The 17487-nt window shown below is 49.0% G+C and overlaps 1 protein-coding gene across 1 annotated transcript in view; it reads left to right on the forward strand.

The window, feature by feature from the left end:
- NUAK1 (NUAK family kinase 1) overlaps window positions 1-17487 on the forward strand; it is a 74575-nt gene that overhangs the window by 14287 nt on the left and 42801 nt on the right.

Raw genomic sequence — 17487 nt, forward strand, 5'->3', positions numbered from 1 at the left:
CGCTTAGATTTGCAGGGACGTGGGAGTCTCTGGGTGTGCCTGTTAAAATGCACCATCCTTTGCACCCACCCCAGAGAGCTTGGTCCAGCAGGGTGGGGCCACTTAGGGAGACCTGGGAGTCTTCAGCAATTTAACCAAATACCATAAGGAAACGTGATGGGGTTGGTCCATGGTGTATCCTTGGGAAACACAGCAGTGGGAAGCATTCATCTGAGGATATATCACCCCACTTTCTTCACTCCACACCTTTTGTGATAACTGGAGCCCCCCCTAAGGCACCAGACCTTTATATTGGAGCCGTAATTTGAGATCTCTTTGTTATTATCCCATGGACGAATAGTAATAAGAGCAAACAATTACATAGCAGGAGTTGGGTCAGGCAGTAGTCTAAGCTCATTGAATCACTGACTTAATTCATGGTCCCCCTAGGAGATGCCCAGCATTATCATCCCCATTTTACAATGGATAAACTGAGGCACAGAAAATGAAGTCACTGGCCCATGTTTACACTACTTGTAGGTGGACTTTCAACCCTGAAGTGCCGCGAAGCTGCTGTTCTCAGTCACTGGGCCTTGAGCTGCTGCTCCCCGAAAGTCAAATGTGCCTTGACATCCTTTTTTGCCAGTTGCTCAGAATCGAAGTTCAGGTATATTTATGAATTGCCTGTTTAGGGACTTAACGTGTGGGCCTTAGGAACTCTGTAGCTCTATGAATGCCCATCCCTGGCTTCAAGGAGCATCATTCGTTCAGATGTTCGCTTGGGCTTAAGATGCCCCATCTCTGTGTGGTGCTGGCAGGTGACAGAGGCTTGCAGCTCATAGAGGAGACAGAGGCAGGGGCAGGGACCTCCCAAGAAAGCGTTGCCCCCAGTTAGATTGTCCTCTGGATAGGAAGACCAAAGCAAATCTTACAAACTAGGTGTTCCCTCATTTTGCTGCTTGTGACTCCATTCTTTACACAGTTTTGCTGTAGAATATACCTATTTCGGGGCTTCCCCGGTGGCTCAGCAGTAAAGAATCCACCTGCAATGCAGGAGCCCACAGGAGATGCAGGTTTGATCCCTGGGTCGGGAAGATTCCCTAGAGGAGGGCGTGGCAACCCACTTTAGTATTCTTTGCCTGAAGAATCCCTTGGACAGAGGAACCTGGCAGGCTATAGTTCATAGGGTCGCAAAGAGTCAGACACAACTGGAGTGACTTAGCACACAAGCCTATATCACCGGGTAGGGGTTCTGAGTGTGAGTATTTTGTGTGTGTGATGGGGGGTGGGATTCAACACAAGGGACAATGTGCCCTTTCCCCCTACCTAGCAAGGCAGGCAACCTCTTAGAGTTGAGAGATGCCAAAACTCCTGACCCTCTTCAGAGAACCCTGAAAGAAGGAGAATAAAGTGAGGTTGGTAGGATAATCACCCTCCATAAATGTTTCCGTGCATCATTCCATTTCACAGCGACTCTGTCGTGAAGTGACCATTATCCTTACTTTGCAGTTAGAGAAGTTGATCCTCAGAAAGGGTAACTCATCTGCTCAAGGAAGCAGGGTAGCACCTGAGTTGAAGACTCAGGCACATCTGACCCTATTATGGGCTCTTCCCCCTACACTGCGGGTTCTCCATCCCACTGAGCATTAGAATGGCCTGGGGCCCTTTTAGAAGCTCTCTGAGTGTGGGGCTCAGGCAGCACCATTTTTGAACAGATGCCTCAGTGCATAGCTGAGTCCATGATGGAGCCTGCTGATGACAGGGGCCCTAAGGTCTGCAGTCCTGAAGGTGTCTCCTCCGTGCCTGGTCACCGTGGGACCTTGCCTGTAGCAAGGCAAGACCCCGCCCCTGTGTGGCCCCCTTCCTCCAGGGAGGGCTGGCGTGGCCTCAGCCATCCCACTGGACCTGAGCCGGGGACCTTTTGCTCCATTGCATCAGAGGCTGCCCGTAAATCGGCAGCTGGCTTGTTTTCTTTTTAGGCTTCAATTGTAGCAACCTTTGTGCGTCTGTTTATTTCAGGGAAATAATTCCATCCTGCAGAATCGATTCCCTGAGTGCTACAGAAGTACATTTGGAGGGACTTCTTTTACTGGGGTGACCCGAAATGTCCCCTTTCAAAAGAGGCTACAGCTGTTCCTTGTCTCCCAACCCCCGTCTCCCTTTGCCCTCTGACACCGTCCTCTCAACCTCATATTTGGAAGGTTTCGCTGCAGGATTTTTACTTACACACATTTCTGCATATGGCCTATTTGTTAATAATAATAATTTAAAAAGCAGTTTTGTAGCACGTACTGTATGTTGGACAGTATTGGGCATTTTTTATACATTGTCTCATTGCATTTTGCCTTTTCTTGGCAATGATGAGCGTAAACACTTCTAATCTGGGGATCTTTATCCTTGAGTGGAGGAAGTTACAGTTGTAGCCTGGTTTGCTGGTGTTTTTTGGAGGATGAGGAGAGGGGGCTTCCCTGGTAGCTCAGTTGGTAAAGAATCCACCTGCAATGTAGGAGACCCCAGCTAGATTCCTAGGTCGGGAAGATCTGCTAGAGAAGGGTTAGGCTTCCCACTCCAGTATTCTTGGGCATCCCTGGTGGTTCAGATGGTAAAGAATCCGCTTGCAATGCAGGAGACCTGGGTTCAGTCCCTAAGTTGGGAAGACCCCCTGGAGAATGGAATGGCTACCCGCTCCAGTATTCTGGCCTGGAGAATCCCATGGACAGAGGAGTCTGGCGGGCTGCAGCCCATGGGGTCACAAAGAGTTGGACATGACTGAGTGACTTTCACCCTTCACTTGCACGCACTGGGAGGATGAGGTATCCTATGGACTATAGAAGCTGCCATATTGGGGCAGTTGGCTTGGCTGGGATGGTGGTCGGTCGTTGGCTGATTGAGCAGAGGAGGGCGGGAAAAGCAGAAAGCAGCCCAGCAGTCCCTAGGATTCAACCTGCCATGAGTCCCAATCAAGAAGGTGGAGAATTCTCATTAGTCTGATGCATTGGTCAAGTGGAAGTACTAAAAAGTTAAAATAGAGAGCTCAATATATATTTTTTCAGGTAATTGAAACTCTTCCATGTACAAGCCAGTCTTTCAAAAAAATTGTAGCCATTTCTTATGGAAATCTTTCTCAAGATTTCTCAAGATGTACACTTCCTTCCTTCTTAAAACAAAGTACCTTGAAGGTAGTTAAACGTTTTCTTGATGTCTTTGGGGGAACTTCTAGACTGTTCTCAGTGCCGTACTTTGGCGTTCCCATGCCTGCTATTCATAGTTTCTCAATCTGCTCCTTCATCAGCTTCCATGACTTTTTGTGACCCGTTTACATGATAGCGTTTTTCTGTCGCCTCTAGCAAACATAATGCATGCTCGGTAACTGAAAACTCACAAGGCACAGAAAAGTTAAAGATGATGTCCTGCCTTGATCCATCAGTGAGGCTGTCTGTAGTGGCTTCCTAATTTCATGTTCCCACTTCCCTACAGATTGGCCATGACAAGCTTGTTAGAACTGTGTTAGCAGGAAGACATTGGGCGACCATATTTGGGGGCTCAGTGGATAGATTCTAGGCCATTTCTTGGGGTGGCTTTTCTAAGAATTTATTTCCCTTCCTCATACAATCTTCAGAGGGCCACGAATCTAGACAATGAATCTAGAAATGTACTGTTTTCTCATGCAATGCAATGAGCCATTTTCAGGGGACTTGGGCCAGCCAGACTCACTCAGTTTAGTATGTGGGTGAGCTAGTTCTCTTGATTCAGGGTCCACTGCATTTTCCATTTTGTTCACATTTTGCCTGTGTTCCAGATTGGGTTAAGGGATAAATGACTTTGGAGTATTTGGAAAACTAAAACCAGGAGAAAACCTACCTTCACCTCATTCACCTAGGTTGCTCAAGTGACAGATTTTTTAACTTCTGAAGGAGTAAAAAGCAGGATGCAGGGCTTTCCTGGTGGCTCAGTGATAAAGAATCCGCCTGCCAATGCAGGAGACAGACTCGATTACTGGCCAGGGAGGATCCCACATGCTGCGGAGCAACTAAGCGTGCACGTCACAGCTATTGAGCCTGTGCTATAGAGCCGGGGAACCACAGTTGCTGAAGCTTGCGTGCCTTAGAACCCGTGCTCCGGCAAGAGGGAAGCCACTGCAATGAGAAACCCACGTACTGCAACTAGAGTAACCTGGGCTTGCTGCAACTAAAGCGTGCATGGCCACGAAGACCCAGCACAGCCAAAAATAAATGAAATTAATTAAAAAAAGAGAAGCAGGATGCAGCCTCCTCTTCAGCATGCCAGACCTACTGTCTTTTTGAACATCAGTCTTAGATTAATACCGAGATGGACGCAGAAACACACTTGAAAGCAACTTGCATCAGTCTTCGTACATAGCTTACATTTTATGACCTGCTTAGAGATGCAGGGCGCATAAATCTCGGGGAGGACGGTCTTATTTACTTGTTCGTGTTTTCTGCAGATGGGGCGCTTGCATCAGAGCCCGGCTGGCCTCAGATGTCGGCTCCAGGATATTTTAGCTGAACTGTATGAGTCCATTAAACAAATGTAAGAGTTTTGGGGCAAGGAGGGCTATGTCTCAAACCAAATGTTTTACATGGAGAACATCTGGGGAATATTGGTATTTGTGTGTACAGTACATCAGAAAGCAACTTGGCGGGCTTCAGCTGGGATGTTTCTGGCCTGCGGTTGCTGGATCTGACAGTTTTGTTGTAAGGGAATGGTTCTTATGAAGTGTTGCCATAAAGGCAAGGCTTGGTCCAGGAAGGGGTGTCCTCGTTTAGCCGTGTACTCAAATTGCTCTGATTAGCTCTCCAGCCAGATTGCCCATGGGGAATAGTTCTATATCTGAGCTAGTTTTCCCCCAAGGTTTAAATGACAGAAAAAGGAAGCATTGCAGTGCCAGGACTTGGGGTGTTTCTTCTTTTCCCTGTGGCTCTATTTGATGACACTTGGAAACAGGTGTGTCCCAAGTAGTATTGGGCGCACGATTCAGGTACCTCGGTTGAACTTGGGATGTTGCATTGATGACCTGCAGGGACTCAGGGCACTCCTTTCCCCAGTATTAGTTTCCTTCTGCAAAATAAGTAGCCTGCCTTATGGGTTGTAGAGAGAGCAAAATAAAGTGGATGACATTGTATACATGGTCGTTGTTGTTTAGTCGCTAAGTCACATCCGACTTTTTGTGACCTCATGGATTGTGTAGCCTGCCAGCCTCCTCTGTCCGTTGGATTATCCTGGCAAGAATGCTGGGGGGAGAGGAGCACAATTCAGTTTGTAACAACTGGTAAATATTTTATAGGGGCTTCCCAGGTGACACAGTGGTAAGGAATCCCCTGCCAATGCAGGAGCCTCGGGTTTGATCCCTAGATTGGGAAGATCCCCTAGAGTAGGAAATGGCAACCCACTCCAGTATTCTTGCCTGGAAAATTCCATGGACAGAGGAGCCTGGTGGGCTACAGTCCATGGGGTGGCAAAGAGTTGGACACGACTGAGCACATACACACATATTTTATAGGGGTGAATGTCATTTGGCAGAGAATATAGTTGGACTTCCTGTACCTCTTTTGCAAGATAGATCAAAATGACCTGACTGGACCCCAAGTCAGCCAGAAAAAAAAAGGGCAAAACTCCATAATAATTTACTCTGGCTTTATTGGGACGTGAGAGGAAATTGTTGTAAAAATTAACCTTCCTGGGTCCTGATGATGGTGTTTTGACTAGTACCAGTCAAGTGAAATAGTCAGAGGTCCATCTTACACTGGAGGTGATGGAGGGTAAGGCTCACAACAAGAGTGCGTTTAAGGGGACAGGGGAGGGTCTCTTTGTTGGGGATGGGAAAATTCATACTGTGAGCATAGTGGGACTCGTTTCCGTGTTTAGGAGCAAGAGGAGACTCAGGGGTGGAGATGGGGAGTGAAGCAGGGAAGGACTTCTCAGGAGGCCCTGCCTTTGCACACAGACATCAGTTTCTGCCTGTTACCTCACAAAAGAACCCTTCGCCAGGTACTCAGAGTCCTAGAAAGAGCATCTCCTTGGCCAAACCCTGGGTCACATGTCTACTCATTGGCACAGGGAACGTGAAGCATCCCTTCTGGTAGTCTCTATAAAACTGTATCCAGTGGGGTACGGGTGATCCCCAGTGCAAAGTCAGGGTGCTCCTACTAGTAGAAGGATGAACAGGTGCAGGGCAGGATGGAGCCCACCTGTTCTTTGCCCTCTCCGGGGAATTACAAGCAACCGGAAGGGTAGGTCCATGATCTGCTGGACCTTGATCAGTGCCTTATCCAGAGCAGATTTCCCAGAATTGCTTGCTGGAGAATTGACTCGTTGTTGCATCATTTTAGGGATGCACTTCCCAGACCCTGCTGATTCTGCCTTTTGCTCAGCTGTGTTGACTGATCCCACAGAGAGCAGCAAGGAACAGCAGCGGTTGTGTTTTTGAAGATGAAATTATTTAAAAAAAAAAAAAAAAGATTTGGTGGGGACAAGGCAGTGCAGTGTGGCTTTGGTGGGACCTGCATCTCCAGAGGGACTTCCCTGGTGGCTCAGAGGATAAAGCCTCTGCCTGCATCTCCAGAGACTCTGATTCAGCTCTTTTTTTTTTCCCTCTAAACATGCAGTAAATGCCAGGCCCTGTGCTCCTTGCTTTGTCCGTGTTGGTACCAAATTTTAGAATGTGGTCTTTGGGTTTAGTGAGACCCAGCTCTCCTATTCATTAGCTGTGTGCCCTAGGGCAAGTTGTTCATCTCCCTCAGACTCAGTTTAAATTCATCGAGCAAGCAGAAATAATGTTTTAGTGAGAATTTAATGAGGGAGCGAGCGGTGGAGAGGTTTAACAGAGTGGTGCCCAATGCTTGGCACACAATAAGGGCTCGATCACTGGTGATTAGTGTGATTACCATTAGCTGTTGTCGTGAATTCTCTTCCAGCCCTTCTGGAGTGGGTACTATTACCACTCCATTTTCAAGACAAGGAAGTTCAGGCTCAATAATTTGGGGATAAGTAGGGATTTGACACTTGAGAGTCCAGCAAGTTCAGAGAGGAGTCAGTGACAGGGAGCTGGGGGCTAGGTTGGGTGGAATAAGATGCCCTGTTATTGTTTTAGGGTTTTATAAAAGGTCTTTTTGATATGGGGGGGGGTCATTTCAGCCACAGCTTTTTGGCATATACAAAACACCAGTCACCTTCTAGGCGCTGGAGACGTTGCAGTGAATAAAAGAGAAATGGTCTCTGTGAAACCTACAGGTAATGGTGAGTGAGGTTATGAAAGGGGACCTGTGTATGTGTCGTGGGGGCTCATCTCAGGGGGTGGATGTGGAGGAGGTGGTCAGCTGGAGAAGTTAGTTGCAGACAGTAGGGCATGGAGGGATCTGGGCAGAGGAAATGACAAGCACAAATGTCCAGGGGCATGGACACACCCAAGCTGCTCCCTGAGTCCCTGTGAAGACCAACTGACCCTGCCCCAGTGTCCCCAGGGGTGGGAGTTGAGTGATGGGTGTTGAGTGAAGGTCTCGGAGGCACCCGGCCTGATGTGGTGGCGGGCACAAGGGGGCTGAGCTTGCTCCTTGAGAGTCGGGCTGTCAGTGCTGGGTGGGGTCTGTGTGTTTGTAGCCGGAGGTGCCGCTGTGACAGCATTCCTAGAAGGATGGTGGGGTGGTAATTAGGGAGCTGACAAGCATCCAGATGGATTGTGGGGGTGTGTGTGTGGGGGTGCTGTGGAGTAGGGACGAGCCTGTGAACTCTCTGGCTAATGGACACTGAGAGCCACTGAGAGCTTCCTCAAAAAGCTGCTGCTTCTGAGGAGATGATGAATGAGGCCTCTGGGGGGACCGACTGCAGCCCGTCCTCATGTTCCTTCCTGACTGTTCTGTCTGTGCACCCTAATTGCTACACATCTCTTTTCAGACTAAGGGGGATTGAGTCAGGATAAAAATAACTTCTGAAGACTCCCTTCTTTCACTTGTCTGTAAAATCACCCATAGAAAAAATGTAAAACTTAAAGCCTTTCCCTTTCATTTGTGTGTGTGTGTTATGTGTATCCTACCATCTTAAGACATTAGGAATTTCTTTTCTTTCTTCTGTCCACCTGGATCAGCCAAACTCAAGTAGCTAATTTCCTTTCCCTTTGGAAAACTAATGTTGTTTCTTAGGTCTTTTGTGTCCCTTTTCCATTGGTCCCCAAGGTCAGTGGTCCAGTGGGAGTCTGAAGTTAATATTTAAAAGAAGTGTTTTCAGTGAATTAAGAAAAAATGGGATAAGAACCTCCCAGGTATGCCTACTTATGTGTGATATCAAATCAGGCTTCAGGAATTGGAACCAGGTTTGGACTGAGTTGGACTGAAAACAGCGTCCCCAGCATGTCTGTGTGAGGACAGCTCCCTGGCACCAAATGGAGTGAAATCGTGCGTCGTGCTGATCAGCAGATCCCAATTTGCTAGCACGCTGAACCTGTCCCTGCCCCCCTCCAGCCCCCCCACCCCGTCTCTATTTATTAATCATAGGAACTTTGTTGTGCTGGGGCCTGCTTCACATGTAAATGTTAATTTAAACCCCTTTTAAACAATTTGTTTTTAATTAGAGGATAATTGATTTACAGTGTTGTGTTGGTTTCTGCCATACAACATGAATCAGCCATATTTATGCATAGGTCGCCTCCTTCTTAAACCTCCTCCCCACCCCCACCCCATCCCGCCGCGTGGGTTGTCACAGAGCACTGTATTGAGCTCTGTAGGTTACACAGCAGCTTCCCCCCAGCTATCTGCTTTACATGTGGTAATATATGTTTCAGTGCTGCTCTCCCAACTAGTCCCACCCGCTCCTTTCCCCGCTGTGTCCTCAGGTCTGTTCTCTTGTCTGTGTCTCTGTGCCTGCCCTGCAAATAGGTTCCTCAGTATGGTTTTTCCTAGATGCCATGTATATGCATTAGTATATGATATCTTTGGGGTGGCAGTTTCAGTTTTGAAGCTAGCTGTGGTTTGGAACTTGTTTAGGGATCCTCACCCCAGGTGTGTTATGTCCCAGACTAGAGAGGAACTGAGGACCCTTGTTGCTGTCCCAGTGCTGCTCTTAACTTTGTGAACTGGGGTCTGTACTTTAACTTCGCTGGAACTCAGTTTCCTCATCTGTAAAACAAGGGGGTTGGCATAGAACATTCTGGGGTCCTTGCAGCTCAGGCATCTGCTGGCAGTAATGATACTGGCTCCGCCTTCTCACCCCTCATCATGTGCAAGATCTGATCTGATACGATCCCTGCGGCCACCTTGTGGGGTTGGTGCTCCGTCAGCCCGCTTACAGATGAGGTAACTGAGGCTGTGACATGCGGGCCCGAGGACCTCCTGTGAAGGGGGGGCTCCTGGGCCTCGTTCCTGTGACTGATGACAGGGCCGAGGGGCTGAGGCTGGCTTGCTTAGCAGGGCTGCTGGCCGGGGCTCTGCTGGGCTTGGAGCTGGATGAATCAGAGTTGCACAACCCTAAGCTTATTCAAGCCGTGGTGTAAACAGTGTCAGAGTGATCAGATGCTACTGCTTGAGGCTGTCCAACTTAGAAGAAACCTCAGCCCTCTGGTCTGATCTGTCCTCTCCCCAGAACGATTGAAACCTGGAGCAAGAGCTCTTGCTCTTGCTGCCCTTTAGATTTCCAAGTTGCTGTTGTATTTTATTTCTGAGTTGCTGTGGCATCTCACTTTCAGGAATGTGTGAATCCCCAGATAAACCCTGTGGTCCCAACCTCGCATTTTCAGTCTTTTTGTGACGCTGGTGTTGCCTTTGTGGCATCTCTTCTGCTACCAGAAGCCCTTTCCTGCAAGGAGCCCTGGGGTTGTTTCTTAGAGATTTCCAGTGGATCCCAGTAAGAGGGGGTTCCTCACAGCCCCAGCCAGACCCTCTCTCACAGAGCAGGCAGGACTGGGGGTGGGGCTCCAGAGCTCATTTGCTCTTTCTTCCTTGGGACACATTCACTTTGACCCGGCGTGGGAGCTCCAGGTGGCCTGCAGAGCCGTAAGTAACCCATGAACAGCCAGCGTCCGTGGCCTCCGGGTATCCACAGGCCTGCCTTGGGTTAGGACGGGCCCCAGATGTCCAGATGACCCAGATGTCTTCTGGGAACAAAGCTTCCTTTTCCCAGGGGCAAATTCAATCAGGTCACTGAGTCTCCTCAAGGAAGTAACTTGCTTTAAATTCCTTTCTTTATAGAGAGGCAGTTCATGAATTTCCCTGAATTATCTAGCTTTTTGTCTGCAGGGTGTATATATATATATTTTTTTTTTTCTTTTTTTTTTTACTCAAGCTGTATCTAATTCATTTTTATGTATTTATTTTTTATTTTTGGGTGTACCGTTTTTATTTTAGTTCTCTGTGTGTATGTGGTTGGCTGTGTCCGACTCTTTGTGACCCTGTAGACCATAGCCCGCCAGGCTCCTCTGTCCATGGGATTATCCAGGCAAGAATACTGGAGCGGGTTGCCATTTCCCACTCCAGGGGATCTTCCTGACCCAGGGATCACACCTGTGTCTCTTGCATCTCCTGATTGCAGCTAGATTCTTTACCACTGCACCACCTGGGAAGCCCTATGGTTCCCTGACCAGCGATCAAACCCGTGCTCCCTGCTTTGGGAGGGTGGAGTCTTAACCACTGGCCTACCAGGGAAGTCCCCTGCATAGTTAGGGAATGAGTGCCCTTCTAGCCACATTGATTGCGGTTTAAGGTGGTGGGTCTCAGACATCAGTGTTGCAGGATCACCTGGGTGCCTATAGCTTGCCCTCAAGCTTGAATTTAGTAGGTCTGAGGCGGGCCCTGGAGTTTGCATTTGAACAATCAGCATCCCCTTTCCTCCCCACCAGGGGGTCTGATGCAGGTGGTATGCCGGCCAGCCTTTGGCAAAGTGCAGTCCCCTGGAATCTAACTGTGCCCTGGGGGCGGGCTCATGGCTCGCTTTGGCATCGCTGCTGGCACTAGCTTTCCATCGGTGGCTCTTTTGCTTTCTACCTCATCAGCCCTGGCCACGGTCTCCTGTTTACAAACCTCAGTGCCATGCAGGGAGTATAAATCTGCCCTCAGTTTGTTAGTCATTAATTCCACTCCCCTTGCAGCATCGCCACGTGTAATGATGACATGCTCTGCTCAACCCTTGAGGGGGCAGGCACGGAACCAGGGATGGCTATACAAGTAGATAGACGTGTCCCCGGGCCCTCTGAGGTCCTCTTAGGCCGGCCCTGGCCTGGTCAAATCAAAGTCTGGTTTGCCATTTTAGTTCTAGAGATAGAACACATTTTTCATGGCAGGAGGAAAAAAAAAATCAGTGTTGTCTGAGGAAACAGCATCTTTTATGGGGAATTTTGATAAATTGAAGAATGAGAGCTGATTTACTTAGGATTATATTTTCAGAACCTCTTGCACGATTAAAGGGCTGGTGGCGGCAAATGGTAGGATGCTTTTCTTTGAAGAAAAAGCTCTTTCTTACGCATGCCGTGCTCCCTGGCATCAGGGCGCGTCTCCTCCGAGCCTGTTGATACAACTCTTGGCTTCTAACCTGCTTCTGTCTGAAAAAACATCCATGTATCGACATGAATCAACAGGCCAGAGAGGAAGAGGCCCACAGGCCCTGCGGCAGAGCTGGCTTGGGTCCCTGCGGGGCTGGTTGCATCACGGCAACTTGCAGGAGTGAGTGTTGTCTTGAGTTGGCCGGACTCCTCACAAAATGCTGGGGGTCATTTAATGAATCAGGGGCTTTGGCTCGAAGGTGGCCTCCTGGCTGGCATCACCATGGTCATGGCTGGGCATAGCCTTTCTGAATGGGAGCTCTTTGGTGATCCTGGGGAACTTTGGACCCATGGGTCCCATGAGGAGTGGTGCCTGGCCTTGAACTCTGACCATCAGCCAGACCAGGGCAGGAACCCCCACCTCTGCTGGCCTCCAACTTGACCTGGCTAACCATTCCCACTGCAGTGGCCTCTGGGCCCCTTGGTAAGAAAAGATCCCCCAAGCTACCTCTGACGCAGTGCCCTGCAGCTCCCGTGGAATGTGGCCGGGTGTGAGATCATATCTATGAATGGCAAGGAAGCAGCCAGCTCCCATTGCTGGAGCAGGACTCAAACTTGTTCTCACTAAGTGTGACTAATGCCATATTTATGGCCCCATTTCTTCCCTGCTGCTTGGTCCCCCAGTCCTGCCTCCCTGGGACTTCACATGGGACCCCGTACAAAAACTTCATCTGCTTGGAGGATGCTCATCACACTGGGTTTTGGAGATTCTTTGGGATCCTCGGAGAAATTCTCTCACCTGTCGTGTTTGCTGTCCACCCCAGCTTTATCCATAACCTCAAGAATCAGCAGCTTCTGGGCTCAGCCAGCCTGGGTTCAAATCTTATCTTCGTCTTTTACAGGCTGTGGAATTTTGGGCAATATTTATCTTCTCGGTGACTTGGTGGCTTTGTACAGTGGGGATTAGGATTGTAGTTAGGATTAAATGAGATACGGTCCATTGGCATCTGGTTAACACATTATAGATATCAGCTGCTGTTGTTATTAGGAATATTGCTACTGCTTTAAGAAAGTTGGTAATATTAAGGCTCAAGACAAAGCGTTAAGATCTTGCTCCTCAAAATGTGGTCCCTGGGCTGACATCACTGGCTCATTTCCTGGCTCATTTCCTCAAAATGTGGTCCCTGGGCTGACATCACTGGCTCATTTCCTGGCTCATTTCCTCAAAATGTGGTCCCTGGGCTGACATCACTGGCTCATTTCCTGGGAGCTTGCTAGAAATCCAGAATCCCAGGCTCCATCTTAGACCTTTGGGTTCAAAACCTTCATTTTTGATGTGAAACCCAGAACCCCTTTCACAGACACTGTTCTAGAACCCTCTCTTCAGACTGACATGTGTCAATCAATGAGCATCATGGGAGGAGGCTGTGGAGAGAGCAGGGCAGTGATTCTCTTGGTTAGAGAGTCAAATATGCAGTCTACCTGGGATTTCCTCATTTTGAAGCAGGCCAAGAAGATGGCTGGCTGCCCTGCTCTTTGTAGGCAGGCAGGGTGGATATAAATTTTCACCTATTCTTGCCTCAGTACAAATGTGGGGAAGGGGAGGATGTATGTGGGAGGAATCGGCAGGCGGGAAGTCTATATGATGATATCCTGTGGGCTTGTCATGCCTTTAAATGTGGCCCAAGATGCGGTATCACTGTATTGTCCTGACAGACCTTGTTATAGTCACTGCCATTGAGTGAACTCCCGAGTACCAGTCACTTTACTTACATGATTTCCCCTCCTTACAATAGCCCCAAGGGTTAGGACTTGCTGACTCCAGTTTACAGATGAGGAGACTGAGATCTGTGAGGTTTGGGTTCCCCTGAGGTCACCCAGTCAGCAGAAGCCTGAGCTTTCATCATACTGCTTTGCTCCGCGTAGCCCCGCCTGCATCCCTGAGCTCTTAACATTCACAGGAGCCGCTGTGGAAAAGTGGTTGCAGAGCAGGTGGTTTTGGGTGATTATTCAGCAAAGAAAAAACGAACCCTGCAGAAGAGAAGGCTGTTACATTAAACAAGGGGTCAGAATTGGCTGGGCTGTTTGCCTCTTAAACAGGCAGGCACCGCGGGGCAGAATTTGCAGGTCCACAGCCATAAGGTTTAATCATTAAATGATAGGGTGGCCTTATTTAAAAGCAGACCATTTTATAAGGCACACGGTGCTGTCTGGACTTGGGAACCCTTAGGAGAGGGGCCGGGCTGTGTGTTGGGCTCAAACACCTGGGTTCCCAGCTTCAGTGAAATCTCTCCAACTGCTGCAGGGACAAACTGAACCTTTTTTGGAGGGTTTATGATTTCAGACGTTTGGTAGTCTTTTCCTGCTGGGCCCTTTGCTTCTGTTTCTTTGTAGATATGTGTGTGTGTGTGAGTTGCTCAGTTGTGTCCGACTGTTTGCGACCCCATGGACTGTAGTCCATCAGGCTCCTCTCTCTGTCCATGGGATTCTCTAGGCAAGAATACTGGAGTGAGATGCTGTTTCCTACTCTAGGGGATCTTCATGGCCCAGGGATCAAACCTGCATCTCCCGCATTGCAGACAGATTCTTTACCGTTTGAACCACCTGGGAGATATGGGTGAGGGTTGAGGAAAACTGGAGAGGAGGTTTGCTCCATAACATCGTGTATCTGTGGGTCTCTTTGGTAGCCTTTGGCCATGAGGGTAATCATGTAGATACTTGTGTGATTTTTGCTTGTTGCCCTTGTCCCCTCATCCCCCGCCCGCCAAGGGCTGGGGCAGAATCACATTGCATCATGACATCTCAGTACTGTGCTCGGTCCCAGGCGGGCACTCAAAAGGATTAAGTCCACGAACAGTCAAAATCCAGAAAGGCGCAAGTGGATGCCACGAGTCAGGCTTCTGTCTCCAAGCGGGAACATTGATTCCCGTGTTTACCTGGTCACCACTGGAAAAAGAAAGGGAAAACAGCTCTGAGGCTGTGTTTTGGATTCCAGTTGTTCCTCCTCCTGTCTGGTCTCAGACTCAGGAGCCATGATGCTCCCGTGAGCCCAGCTGCTCTGAGCTTCTGGACGTTTCCGCTGAGGGTACAATTTAAAGACCCAGGAGAGAAATTCTCGTTCCCTTAACACACTGTGAGAACAAAAGGGGGTCCCTATTCCCTAGACCTTCTCCTGCTGCCCCATGAGGAAGCAGGAGGAATGAAGTGTGTTCCCAGCGTGGAGGGTAAGGAAGGAAGGCTCTATTTATGGGGCGTTCTCTCTGCCTTAAACATTCACTGAGCACTTGTCCTGGGCCAGGCGTGTTCTGAGCCATTTATTTAATCTTCATAAGGACCTGTGAGACAGTGCTGTGTTTTCCTGCCTGACAGATGAAGAAACAAGAGCACCAAGAGGTTGTGCCCCCTGAGGCAGGTCACACGGCTGGCACGTGGCTCAGCCCCGACTGGAAGCCGTGTCCTCACCCGTCCTGCCAGACTGCTGCGCTTGTGCGGCCCTCCGTTCATACCCTTCCACTCCACAGAGGAGGCACCACGCTACGTCACAGGAGCGGCATTTATGAGCCCATTCTCCTCTTTAAACAACTCTTCAAAAACGTGACAGCCGTTCTGAGCTCTCTGGGTTTCCTCTGGAAACATCTTGGTAGCTGGATTTGGCTTCCGGCTGAATATGCAGCAGGCCAATTTCAGATTGTGCGGGAAGGGAGTGGGAGGGCAGGGGACGAGTGGCCTAAGCGGCTGGAGGGTCGGGGAAGGTCTCCCTAAGGGACCGTGGAGCTGAAGCCTGAACGATAAGGATGTGAAGAACCACGGTCTGATGTCTGTACCGTATATTAAGTGCCTCTTGAATGCCTGCTATTATTCTTATCCTTATTGCTCTCATGGTTGGCCAGTAATTGGATCTGTGACCTTGGGTGAGTCATCACGCCGCTCTTGGGAGTTGAACTGAATGTCTTCCCTCTGTCCTTGACAGTTGCACAGTTCCAAGAGATTTCTAGCATTTGTCTCCCACTATGCCTTTGACATAGGGGCAGGATGAGCCCTCTTTTACACTTTCAATAGAAGACTCATTGTCAGATGAGGGAAGCTTTTTTTTTTTCCCCATTTATTTTTATTAGTTGGAGGCTAATTACTTTACAATATTGTAGTGGGTTTTGTCATACATGGTGAGGGAAGCTTTTGTAGACGGACAGCCACCTCGGCTGTTAACATTTATGGAGCCCTTTTAGTTTGCTCAGTGCTGGAGTGGGGTTTGCTTAGAATGCGGACACTTTCCTTTCCACACTGGGCTGGAAGCATCCGCCTGGCAGATATGCCGTGGGCCCATCGGCCTCTCGCTGCACTGTTGGGGAGATTGACAGGTGGGATTATTTTCTTACCCCCGAGAATGCCACTACCCTTGCCTGACCCTGAATGGTGAAAGAATTTATTTCTATTGTCATTTGACAATAGGGCCTCCTCAAGGCCAAGTTCAGCCTGCTCCATAATCACAGGGGTGGTTTCTCCCCTCAGCCCATCTTTAGTTCATAAAGGAATGCAGGAGTTGGTCCAAGAGCCACCCACATCCTCCCTGGCCTGCGTGTGTTCACTGTCGGCTTCCTCCAGAGCAGGCTCCCAGCATTGCAGGCCCCGCTCAGATACAATAAAGCCTTCCAGTCATGTCTTTACATTTGACGTAAGCAAAGGCAGGCTTTTCTTGCTGTGTCCTGAATGGGGCTGAGGTGAGGGCCCGGGTGAGCTGGGGGCCCTGACACCCTGGTGAAAGGGGGCCTTGAGGCTGGAAGCTCATTCATCTTTGTGCAGCCTCTTTTTGTCTCCAGCCATGTGGTCCACCCACAGTGTAGGGCAGATGCTGCCTGCCCCTGGATTTATAGCAGGGCATCATGTATTTCTCCTCTGCTTTCCCGATTCCTCGATTGCCCCCGTAGGTAGGATGCAAAGAAATCCTAAGCCATCAACCTAACATTCCTGTCTTGGTGGCGACGTTCGACTGGAATGGTCCCTCCTTTTGTGCTTCAGTTCAACTGTCACTTCCCTGGTCTGGCTTCTCAGCCACCCAGTAGCATCAGCCTCCCCATTCTCCACTGTCCTTCCCTCCTTTTCCCTTTCCTTCCCTCTCCCTTTCTGCCCATGCTCAGTGTTTCCTCAGGCCTGCCATGTGCCCGGCCTCTTGTTAAGCTCTGGAGCTCAGGCAGTGAATAAGATCCCCACTAGTGTAGTAATGACACCAATATGGATGTAATGACAACTGGGGAAAGTTCTGCAAAAGAGAAATCCAGGGACCTGCTGGTTGATCTAACCAACACATAGCAAAATCAAGAATAATGAGTTTCCTAGTTCTCTTGGACTGGTTGTATTTTATGGAAACATCTCCGTGTCTAGGGCTGCATGGGTATCTGCTGCAAGTCGGAAGTTGCAGATGTTCATAAAGCTATGAGTGCATTCCTGCGGAGACTGCCCCTGCTTGACTCTGAGATATAGTCAAGGTGTGACCCTGGGCGGCTGCTAACAAGGCCTTTTTCTCCAGAATGCTTTATGCCTTTGCAGTCCGAGGGGTGGTTTTACTTCCTTTCCTCCAAGAAAGAGTGCTTAGTTGAGGGCTGAGGTCACAAGAGGACCAGTTTGGAGGGAACTAAGCAGGCTTTCAGAGCTGGCAGCAAAACCCTTGGCGAGCTTTCCTTCTTACCCATGGATAACCCGCCCCCCGCCCCCAACAAAGTAGTTTTTGCTCCCCTTAGAGCCAGGGCAGATGAAATTACCAACCAACTTGTTTATGAGCAGCGATGAATCCACTGGCAAACATAGTTTTTCCCTATGAGATTCCCATTGTCATTTAATTAAAAAAAAATTAAAAAATTTTTTTTTAAAATTTCTGTGTTTCTTTTGAGTAAGTGCTCTGTGTCGTGGCCCTGGGAATTCTCTACAGTTTGGATTTGCAGACGACTTTGGCACAGAGCTTTGGGATCAACTGGGGCCAGGCAGGGAGTCTAGCTTTGTTTTCTTGGATTTACTCTGATTTTTTTTCTTTA

This window comes from Cervus elaphus, chromosome 22 (genome assembly GCF_910594005.1).
Source record: "Cervus elaphus chromosome 22, mCerEla1.1, whole genome shotgun sequence".
NCBI lineage: Eukaryota > Metazoa > Chordata > Mammalia > Artiodactyla > Cervidae > Cervus > Cervus elaphus.